We start from the raw sequence: 12,796 nt of genomic DNA, 5'->3' as shown, positions 1-12,796 counted from the left end.
TTATGTGCTTCTTTTCTGCCCTTAATTGACTGTTTCCTTTTCTAAACCTCTCTCTATATATATTAAATTAAGTAGGGAATATATATTAAGCCCAAGTGCTTATGTGTTTTATTTTCCTCCGTGAAATCAGCTTATGCTGTGTTACAATTGGGTCCTGTTTCATGGTTAACTAGTGCTCTCTCATCCTGCTTGGAATTGGTTTGCAATCTGCATCAAGGTTATTATTCACCCAGGAAATCAATGTTCTTCACCTCATAAATGTAAGAGGTTATTCTTTTCGTATCCTTCATTTAACTTCACCGAAATTAATTGTCTTTCAATGTGATCATCTCACTAACAATATATCCTCATCAGCTTGTAATTAATGTCCATTATTAGATATTATTTGCGATAATAACTCAGTTGATTTAATTCAAACAGGAAAAATGGAGAGAGAAAAAAAGAGAGGCATTTCTACCTCAACAATCAAAGTCTCCAAATTGTCTTGATGTTGTCGAAGCTGCAAATGGGGACAACTCTGTTGTTTTCATGAACCCCAGTACAACTGACATGCTATAGTCTTTCTGAGGACACATAAGATCAAAGGTTATTTCCTTAGTTCTTAGGTACAAAACTGGGTTTGTTTCCATGAAATTACATGCATATGAGCTTTCTGGGCATAAAAAAAATGCATATGGGCTGTACGTACAGGGGAAGATAAGAAGGGGTACAAATCGCATAGTTCTTAGTGTTGATCAGTATAAGTAAAAAGAATCAGTAGGATTAAGGTAGGGGGAGGAGCTGATATACATTTTGTTTTACTGGTTAGTTTTACAGTTGCCCACGCAAATAACTAGTGATTCTTTTTGTCTAAATGACATATTTCCTGAAATTATATCAATTTGTGAGGAGGAGTGATCTGTTTTTTGTCAGGGAGGTGTTTATAAGCATTAAGATCAAAGTAATTGAGGCAGAACTTAGTGAATACTGTGTTGTTGTGATAGTGAAATCTTCTAAGAGGGAACATACCCAACAATAGAACGAAGAGTTATTAAATGAGGTTAGCCTTTCTTCAAATTTGAATTAATTGTTCTTCATCGTAGTTTGTGTTTGTATTAAGGCCATGAAACTTTAGTTTCCTTTAATTAAGCTTATTCTCCAGAGGGAGAGGTGCTTAGTTTAAAGTACAATTGCTGAGAGATTCATAATATTCTAAGGCAAATACGAACCTTATTTTAATATAATTTATAACACTATCATTGATGGATTATATTTGAATGGATTTGATCAAATGAGCTATAAGTGATATCATTTGCGTCTGTTTTCTTTTATTTTTTTATTTTATTTTTTTGGGGGGGGGGGAGTGTTTAGAAATATAACTTGTCTCTTTTATGCTCAATATATTCTGTAACTACATGTTAATTGTTATTAATGGGATAATTTGTTGTGAGATTATTTTTTTTACTTTTTGTATGTGTTGGCTCTCCATAGCTATACAGTAATTGGAACTAGATGATTCAATACATTGTGATTTTTCCATAGGTGTTGAGAGAAACTCCAACAATTAATTGGATAATATATTGTGCGATTATTTTTTACTTTTTGTAGGTTTGCACTGCTGTACAATAATTGGGAACTAAGATGATTGAATACATTGTGGTTCTTCCATAGATGTTGAGAGGAATTCCAAGAGTGGCTTCCCAAAAGTTAATTGTAAGATGTGGTGTTAGTGGAGTATATTTTGTTCCTAATTTTTTTCTTTTATTGTGTGAAACTAGTGAGGATGGGTGTATTGGGTGCAACTATTGTTGCGGCTTGAGTGTAAATGGTTTCTTTTATAACATGCAGTAATTATGTTGTATATATTTTCACTTTAATCTAATATAAATTACTAAGCAAAAAATTACCCTTAGACATATTTTCACATAAGCTAAATTGTTTAAAATTGAAGTCCCAGTGATTCATCCACTTAAGGTTTATGGAGAACAGACCTAGTTGTCTCACTGTAATCCTAAGAAACCTCCCTGGACCATTCTTCCTGCATCTCCATCTACAAGCATTCAAATGAATACGAATTTAAAATGATCATACATTATTGCAATAGCAAGATATTTGATGTTTACATGCTCAAGCAACCTATTAAAAGATTTAAAACGATAGACGTGCATGGGAAAGAAGCTTAAGAAGGACCAGAATGAACTTTTGGTTGATTCCCAATCAAATTTTTTGTATCAACCAGAAAATATGTTTCACTTCAGAACTCCTTGGCATCTTGAAAACCTTTAGTCGTAAATTGTTATCAACTCCCAACCCTATTCAAATAGGTTGGTATGCCACTTTGTCTCTCTGTAAACAAGTATCTTTGGTTGAAAATTCATTCATTACTCAGGAAGTCTTTGCATTATTGGGTGACTTTAGGGGTACACCCAGCCACTTCTGGATTAGCCGAAAGGTTGCTTTATATCGTAACAGTCTAAAGGTTGCTTTAGCACAAACTCCTACCCTTTTCCAACACTTGCAAAGCCATCAGCTTGTAATAAAGAAAAAGAAACTGGATGCAGCCAATCACCAAATCCTCAAATAAGCTAATCGTCTAACTGGACTTTTGGAGCCTAAATACAAGATATATCCACAATCAAAATTACAGTAGAACATGCTAGCACATATATCTTGCTTCTACAACAAATCATACAACTTAAATTTCCCTGCAAATGATATTTTTCACAATTTTCCCTGCCATCACGGGTCACACGACTTCAATACCCCTGCCAAAAAGGTAGTAGCTTGTATGGGTAGCTAACTATGCGACCTAAATCTCCTAGTCATAAAGGACAACAACTATGAAAAGTGCAGCGGCACTAGAGACAGTATCCCATACCAAAGTCCTTGAAGTCCCAAGCTAGGAGTACCAAGTTAGGTATTCCCCAAGTCATAGTCACACCACACAACATCATTCCACAATATGCAAAGATGTAAGGTATAAATATCAACATGTATGATTCATCAATATCATGTAAACATTCATATCAATAATTAAGGCAAGATATAGAGTCATTGACATGTTTAGAAAAGTAAACAATTCATTATATCAAACAATTCAACTATATATGGAATCACGTCATGACCTAACTTAGCAGAAAAACTACGGAAAAATGTGCCAAGTCCCACAAGTAAAATATTCTAACAGATCCTAGAAAACCCCTAGATTATGATCATAAGGTTACATTACGGTTTAGGATTCAAACTGAGCAAAAACAACTTTGAAATAGCTTTTGGAACCCAATTGGTCGGTTAAGGTAGTTGCTTAAGCCAATTGCTTGAGCCGGTTGCTCTAAGCAACCGCCTTAAGCAACCTCCTTAGTGATTGCCCAAGTTTCAACAGAATTTCAAGTCCAAAATTCAAATTTTGGATCACCCATTCTCGATATGTATTTGTGTTAAATTCAAGTCTAAACCACGTCCTTAGAACACCATAGAAGCCACTCTCTACTAGTGATCTCAATAAGAAAACTAAATCTACACTATCTTCTTCGATAAGATATGCCATTGAATCGGATATAAAAATCCATTCCTCTTGGCATATCTAATAGAGATCATCAATGGAAAAGAGATAAAATAATCCAAACCACCACAACAGAACTAGCATAAGAATAACTACTCTCCAATAAGGTGAATTTAAGTAGTTTAAGAGAGTGGTTAGACTTACCTTCATTTGAGATCCGAAAGTCAAGGGAAACTTGATTGATTCTTCACGAAAAGAGGCTCTCTTCCACCAACCACGTGTTCTCTAACTCTTCTCAGTCCACAACAGCCTTTAAGAATAAAATAATACAAAATTAGGTCGTAGAGAGCTTTAAATAGGATGCTAGAGGGCATATCGAGCATTTTTTGCTGAATTTTCCAATTGACCGCCAAGGGTGCCTATCGCTTGGTCAATCAACCGCCTTAGGGCCATGGTGACGCAATCCACTGAATGCGGCTTCCCATGGTGATTTCTAGATTCATGTACTCTGGGATTCATTTTTCCTAAACGTGATCAGATTTGGGATCCCTAGATCGGATTTCAACCTTAACCTAACATGTGGTTTCAGGACACTTACCTCCACATTTCATCAACATCTTCCATCTCGACCTTTTAAATTTGACTCCATGATTTGAAACCTAGTTTGATCCATCTCGCCCAATCCATCGTTGGCCCATGGTTTTTTAGGGGGATCTTCTCCCCGGTGACCCTCCGGTTCAACCTTAACCAACTGTGGACTCCTCGTTCACCGACACCATCTAGATCCATCGATTTGGCTTGTTCCCTAAGGCGGGTTCTTTACCAACACCATCTAGATCCATGATTGGGCCGAATCATGGGCTTCAATTCGGATGGCCCACACCTTCTTTCGACTAGAACTCCGGGTATGCGGACCTGCAAATTTGGGGTTTTGGTTTAGGAATACGAGGGTTATTACAAGTTCAACAATAGCCATGACTAAGAATCTAATATTCCATGGGAGGGCTAAACATATCAAAATAAAGCATTATTTTATTAGAGAGTTGGTTGTAGGAAATGAATTGTCTTTGAGGTTGTGTAAGTTAGAAAATCAGGTAACCAGACATTTTTACCAAAGCTCAATCTTATCCAAAGTTCAGTTATCCAAGAGCTAGGCTTGGGGTATGTGAGTTTGAATCGAGAGGGGGTGTTGGTGGAATGATTCATACTGAGCAGTTATCAGACGGTTAGCTGAGTGAGCAGTCGCTGTTGTTTAGGGAATTCATGAGTTTATGGCTTTCTGATATGAATGGAGTCAGATCAGTTTCTTTTTAGGACTAGGTGTGATTGCTATATTTTATTTTTTGAGTTTTATGGTAGTGCATATCTGAATTGTAACTGTTTAAGCCATCGTTTCAGTAAAGGGTCTTTTGAAGCTCTGTTCAATAATTTCCCATCTGTTTCATGTTCATCTATTTCAAACTATTTATTCCACCATCATTAATCAAAATTCGTGTTTAGTGTTTGTGCAATGAAATGAAAAGCAGCAGATTATCATATATCCATACAACAAAGATAAAGACATTTCTCATTGGAAGAATGCCTCGAGTCTTACCTAAGGTGAAGTGAAAAACGATCAAATATTATGGTGTCGTTGGATCAGATTTAAAGTTCTAAAAGGAATTTTGAAGATGATATAAGTGGTTTTGGGTGAATCCTAATGAGCAAAACATCACAAGAGCAACCTTGCACCGAAGATAATTACAACTATCCTCCCTGCAAAACTCAAACTGATAGCTTTGCATGAAGATAGTCTCGTCTCGCATCTTCTTATATTATTATTTTATTATTGTGCGTGAATGTGTCAGTCTTTAAGATTATTAAAGGGTTATGATGTTTGGTTTGATGGTTTAATCAAATGGTTCGAGTGTAGTTAAAGAATAGCTTAAATGAGGCTAGATTCCAACTAATATGTTGGACGAGGTCAGACATCGCTTATGGGTCCCACAACAGTAGAACTAGACTGGACTAAAAACGAGAAAATGATCAGTATGATTGAATGTAGATGGGACCCAGGGACCTAATGGATTTTCATGTCACTTTTATGTTTCCTCCTGGGACATTATCAAATTGGCTTGGAGGTATTAAGATTAGCACCTCAGAGCGGGCCCTGTGTAAGATAATAAAGTGGGACCCTGAACCCATAGAAGCCCACTAAACATATATATGCATATACATACTACAAAATATATTTTATACAATATATATGTTATATATATTAAATGATATATCATACATATTGCATATGCTAAATCAACCGTAAGGGATAAAGAGGAGAGAGAGAAGGAGGGAATGACACCTCCCCCTCTCTCTCACCTAACGTGGTGAGTTGTTAGGAAATGGGAATAAGTTTGTGGCATGTAACAAGAGAAGAAAGAAAGAGAAATAGCAGGAGGTTGCAATTTTATTCAAGTGAGATAACATGGTAGTAATGGCAGATAGATATATTATGATTTTTATTCAATTAAGGGAAAAGCAAACAAGGGAAAGGCATTATGAATAGCGTGGAAACAAAAGTACAGAAAGATTGTTTCTGCATGTAACTACAAAAAACAGAAAGATAAAAGAGAAGTACAGAAAGAGATTAAGAGAGAGAAGAGAAGAATTTCAAATTTCATAAACGTGTAGAAGATGCTTAAGGAGGAAAGAGAAGCAAGAGAAATAACATAGAGAAAGAGGAGAAAGTCAAAGAGGAGAGAAACAGGGGTGCACCCGCAACATAATTAAGGAGAAGAGAGAGAGGGTTTATGGAGGATTGGAAGCGACTTGTGCTTGTGTGCAATAGAAGAAAAACAGTAGAGGAAAAATTAAGGAAAGAAAAATTATCCATACTATATTATCATGAGTGGAGAAGAGAGGAGGAGAGAGGAGTGGAAGTGAAGTGATGAATGCAAAATCAGAGAGAAATCAAAGAAAAATAGGGAAAGTAAAGGGAAGCCATTAAAGGCCTAGAGGAGAGAGAAGCAGAGGAGAGAGAAAAAAATAAAAAAGGGGGATATCTTCCATTGGTTCCCGCATATTCGAAATAGCTATTAGTTGTTCGGGACACAGGAGGGAGAGCGGATTTTTAACGGAACCATGGTCAAGACACACACACATTGAACAGGAATAGGTAAGTGATATTAACTAACCTATATATGTTAAGTGGGTTTCCCTTTAGTAGACATGTAACATTCACATGATAACAAAATCTATTTTATTTATTTGTTGATGCAATTTATGGAAAGTGCATGATATATGTCTTTGTGTATTGAATAAAAATGCATGGGATTGAATGACAGCTTAATGATATGATCAAACTGCTTGAATTGGAATGCTGATAGTATTTTTGAACTGTTAATCATGATTTTGAAATGATGCTTATGCATGTTAAATGTAAATTATCATGCTCTCATGTTTAAACAATTGGATTGTATGACTGTGTGTCAAGTTTTATTCAGATGAGACTAAATGATGATTGAAATGCAAAAGGTACATTGAAATAGACAGAGCATGGTAACGTAATACTTAATTGCATATGAAAAGAGTAAAAGAAAAAGAAATGAAATGTAATGGCTTCTGTAAGTCCTGTTGCTTAATGTACCCAAATGGGAGAGCATGAAGCAAGACTGAAAAGTGAAAAGATTGAGTCTGTGCCGATGGCAATCCACGAGGTGTACAAGGCCTTGTGCCTAGAAGCCACTTCGGTGGTGAAGGGATAGAAGCCACTTCGGTGGTGAAGAGAAATGTATATCCTTTGGATTTGCCTAGGCTCAAGACTATAATGTCAGATAATAGAAATGAAAATAAATAAAAGAAAAATTGAAATGCATAATGTTATATGACTTTGATGTGATAATTGATGCATGATAAATTGCCTGACTTACTTACATGGTTGTCTATATTGATTACTGGGCCACAAAGCTCAATATTGTAAATGTTGACAGGTCCTCAGATATATGACAAGGGCAAGGGTGCTACCACCCGATAGTACATTTTAAAGTAGAAGATGGAAAACTTTTCTTCTTTTTTTTTCTTTTTTTGTAACTGATGTATTGGTTTAATTTGGACTATATATATATATATATATATATATATATATATATATATATATATATATATTCTATATGCAACAAAACCTCCTATATATTCTTTTGAGACTATATGCACTAAACTAGACACTATGGAAAGGTCAAATGTAAACATAATATGGACTTTAGACTGTGTACATATGTTCATGAGTCAAACTGTCAAACAGGTTGTTTGTTTTGTTCTTGAAAATGTTTAGTTTAGCAATTTGTTTAGTAGTTATAAACAAGTTGATACAGAAAAGAATTGTCACGTGCCCTAGTTAAATGTTCCATGATGTGGGCCCCATCAAGCCTGTGAAAATTGGGGTCGTGACAAAGAGAATTCAATTTATCAATAAAAAATTAGAAATCTTTCACCTTACACTTGGAATGGAAAAGATAATTGCCCAAATATTCACTAGAAAAAGACACTAACGGGAAACCTAATATGGACTGAATTCTATTTCTATTATCCTCACAGATGTTAGGACTAAACAAGATTACACTCTTACCCAAATTTACCTCCTATCTTAATACAACAAAGAAAAAGTCAAGAACAAATTGAATAGAATGAATATCTTCCTCATTGACTTGGTAGAAAATGAAGGCATTATCTGCAAAAAAAACACAAGTGAGAAATCTCAGAAGCATTTCTTTCAATCTTGATACCTTTGAAACCATTTAGTTCCTTATAGGATCCCAGAATGTGAGACAATACCTCCATAATACAGATATTTAAATAAGGGCTAAGGGGGCAACCCTGATGAAGACCGCTTTGACGCTTAAAGAAACCAAAATGGCGTACTTCAAATTTAATAGAGAAAGCTTTGCCAAAAAAACAAACACTTTAATAGAGAAAGATAGAGAAATGAATGAGAGATTTAATAAGGTTTTGGCCAAAACCAAGGAAAGAAAGTGAATAAAGAATAAGAGACCATTCAAGCATGTCATAGGCTTTAGACAAGTCTTGCTTAATAGCAACCCAACCCACCCTCCGATTCTTTTTATTCTTAAGAAAATGAAAACTTTTCACGAGCAATAAAAATGTTACAGAAAATTAACCTAGCAGGGACAAAAGCCCTTGCAAAGGAGAAATGAAGGACAAGAGACATATACAGCTTCATCCTATTTGCCAATATTTTTGCAATTTTTGTATAACTAATATCACACAAACTAATGGGCCAAAAAACAGTTTTTTTTTTTTTTTAGTAGAACACTAGGGAGGAATTCATGCACAAAAAACTGGTTTACAAATCTAATTACATCATTAGCCACTGTATCCCATCAAAGCTGACAAAAAAACAGCCTAAAAACCATTGGACCAAGGCTTTTGAAAACCCCAAAAGAAAACACCACCTTTTTAATTTCTGCAAGGGGGGAGGTGGGAAAGAGATAGGGCCTCATCAAGAGGGATACAAGCATCAAAAAGTGGGGCCAAGATGTCAAGGATAGTGGGGTTAGATGATTAAAAAAAGATTTTCAAAATACTTACAAAACCTAATGCCAATAGCATGGGTCCCTTCCACTCTTTCCCCCGAATCCAAATAAATAGCCCTAATAAGGACCTTAGCATTTTTAATCTTAACACAATTATGATAGAAATGTGTGTTTCTATCACCATCACTTGTGAAGTTGACCCTAGCCTTTTGAGAACAGAAGACCTCTTCAACATCTTTAATAAGAGAATCTCAAGAAGGAAAGGGTTTCAAAGCTTCATAAAACAACCAATCCTTAAGGAAAGAGCCTAAACCAAATGTGGGTTTAGTCTAAACCTTAAGTTTATTAGAAAGGAGGTGGGTTTATTCTAAACCTTAAGTGTATTAGAAAGGCAAGACAACTTAACAGGGAGAGAAGAGACAGGAGAAGAAGACCAAGAAGAACTTAGAAAATGAGAGAAACAGATGGTGGGTCCAAGCAAGTGTTTTTTTTTGTACGAAATTGAAGAGCTTCATTAATGAACTTGAAAGAAACTATAGGCACAACAAAGAAAAGAAAGAAATACAAAAGATAAATGCATGAAACACAAGGTTCGATCCGAACCAAGGAATGGAAATTGACCAAATGCCATACATGCAATAGACAAGGTCATCCTAGCTAAGGAACGAGTTGAGTCCCAAGCCCTTAAAAACGTGGTTGGAACAACCGCAACACCATTTAATCTCAAGGAACACGACATATGTATCCTCAATCACAACTGACACGCCATAAAGGCGGACACAGACACGCCACAAGGGTAGAAATAACAGCGACAACAAAGATACACGGACGGCGACCAGCAACATCAGACTCTCGCAGTAACAAAGCTTCCAAATCCCCAAGAGACACGTCTAGCTCCAACGTAAAATCTTCAGAATCTGCAGAATGCACTACTGAATTTCGCATCTTCTTGGATTTTTTTTTTTCTTCCTTCTTTCTTCTTTTCTCCAAGAAATTGAATCTTTCCACCGCTTAGGGAAAAAGAGAGAGAGCAGAGAGTGCGACGGAGAGAAATAGAGACTAATAGATTCCCCCCCCCCCTTTCCGAATAGAAACTTCACGGGAGAAAGGGAGAGAGGGAGAGAGGAGGTGAGGGAGCAAAACAGAGTGGGAAAAAGAAAAACTAGAGGGAGCAAAACAAAGTTGGAAAAAGAAAAACCTCAAATCACTGGTGGAGATGGAGGTGGAAAAAGAAAAACTTAAAAGGACGGTTGGAGATGGAGGTTGAAAAAGAAAAACCTCAAAACAAAACAGAGAGGCGGAGAGAGGGACAGAGAGGAGGAGGGAGTAGAACGGGTGGGGCTCTCCACCTCAAAGCACAACAATGCTTCGTTTCTTCAGACTAGCGCTACCTAGGGTTCCAATGTTTCTTCGTTTCTTTTTGTGATTTCTATTTTGAGCTGAATGAGTCCAAGCAAGTTGGAAATGGAATTGAAGCATTTTTTTCCTACAAATAAATTTAGGGGTGAGAGAAAACTCCAAAGGGTTGTGGTTAGACTAGCACGTCTAGAGACAGGCACCTTAGGAAATAAAGAGAGGCATCTAGTAGAAAAATAAATAAACTTTAACTATGTATTCTTTTATTAGAAAAGGTTTTTCCCTCTATTGGTCCAAGTAGAAAAAGGGCGAGGAAAAGGACATTCTAGGAGGGAACAGTATTGGTGCATAAGATTAAGAATGGTAGAGGGGAAGGGGTTATGAGAGAAAGGGCAAGCCCCCTTCTTTTTAGAGCTATGAGTAATTTCATTAAAATGTTTTAAAAAAAAAAAAAGTAATTTCATTAAAATCACCCACCACAGTAAATAGAAGCCAAGGAGTCCATAAAGGAAAGAAGTCTACATCAAAAGGAGATTCTAACATTGGACTAGGGTGGGGGGGGGGGGGTTATAAATAAAGACAATAGAAAAACAAGCACCACGATCAAACAAACACCACAAGCAAGCATAGTCACGAGATACTAAGGCTCTTTTCGGTATCAATTGTCATTCTCAATTATGAGGTTTTTTCATTATTTTAAGTTGTTTGGTATCTATTATCAATTTTGTGTTTATTTAAAATAATAGAAAAACTTTCAAAATCTATAATGAACTTTTTGTCTATTATGAATTTTATATATATATATTATAAAAACCATACTTTTTCCTCTTTTATCACTTGTTTACTATTATTTATTAACAATTTTTTATTTTGACACCAAACTTATTTTTCATTTCCATAATTTATTTTTGATAAAATTCACCAACTCATTTTTCATTCTTGACCAATAATGAATTCTTGTACTTATTTTTTTAAATAGGCATGCATAATAGAGAATGAGAATTGATACCAAAAAGAGCCTAAAGTATTAGAAAAAAAATACCTCCTTCCAGCTCAAATCCCAAATACACCCTTGATTGCCACAAGATCCTCTACTAGGAACAAAAGCAAAACTCTTAAAAGAAGACAAGTGTCAAAAATTTAACTTTATAAGCACATATATAGGCAGGAAGGGGTTGTGCAGCAGTAAGGGGTTGTATAGTAACCATCCCATTTCTCTGTTTATGTGTTCATTTCCATTTTGGGCACAGAACAACTAAAATCATGAATAGCAAATCGGTTCAAAAATAGTGTACCATGACATCTCTCAAAAATGGGATGGATGGACTGGGAGTTTGGCACACATTTTTCGATCCAAAATGAAGTTTTTTCGATTCAAAACAAAGGCGAAGGCACACTCTGGCTTGAAGCTAGCCAAGGCGGTAGAAGTAAATGGCAATCGAGTGATTTCTTCAAAATTGAAGAAAAGTACGTACTACCTTTCGCCGAATTTCAGAAGTTGGCGAACCGAAATTCATAATGAAATTGGAATTGCAAGATATCGCCAAAGTTTCGACGATATCTCTTCATTTTATAGCTGAACTGACAATATATCACCAAAATCCATCGAACGGAAAATCGCCGAAACTTCACAGGTAGCAACATCTTCAACGGTGAACTTCCCCTTGGAACAGTGGATCCGTTAGTTTGTCCTTGTGAACGCTCTAATCCACGTGTGACCTGAACCACCTTACCTTCTCTTCTCCCTCACTACCTGCATTGCTGCACCTTGTCATTTTTTCTCATCGGAAACAGACCTCACATTATAATTGTTTCAGGTCTGATGAGAGAAGAACTTTATTAGTAGCTGGCGGACGGGGCAGTGAAGGTGCTTTCAACAGTTGCGCCCGAAGCATTCACCAGAATCATCACGCCTGGAGCATTCACGATTCACCACGCCGGAGAAGAAGAAAAGTGAAAGCTATCTGATTGACCCCAAAAAAAAATTCATAAATGAAAACCCACTTCCCTCAAAGAACCCAAGAATTTCTCTCTCCCCCACACGCATTACAAATTTACAACCTCATGGACTCATCCTGTCATCCACAATATCAAATTAAGTATTAAGAAACAATCTCAATGGGAAAAATAGTTGAATGATTTCATATGAGAGAACCTCAAATATATAGGCAGCATACATCCCATGCTGTTAGGTAACTATAAATAATAAAAGAAAGATATAAACATAGAAATACAATACATGGAAATGTTTGTATGTAAATATAATAAATGGAAATGTTTGTATGGAAATGATTTAATAGAGAAACCTAATCAAGCCAAAGCCAAATTAGGATATTGATGAAATGGAAGGATGAGATGGTATGGAAAGAATACAAATGTATTGAATGATGAATGGAAGGAATTCAAATGAGAGGAGTGATGAATGGAAAGAATT

Source organism: Hakea prostrata, chromosome 4, assembly GCF_041222555.1.
Source record: "Hakea prostrata isolate BN-2017 chromosome 4, UWA_Hpros_2, whole genome shotgun sequence".
NCBI lineage: Eukaryota > Viridiplantae > Streptophyta > Magnoliopsida > Proteales > Proteaceae > Hakea > Hakea prostrata.
Note: the sequence above shows the minus strand (reverse complement) of the source record.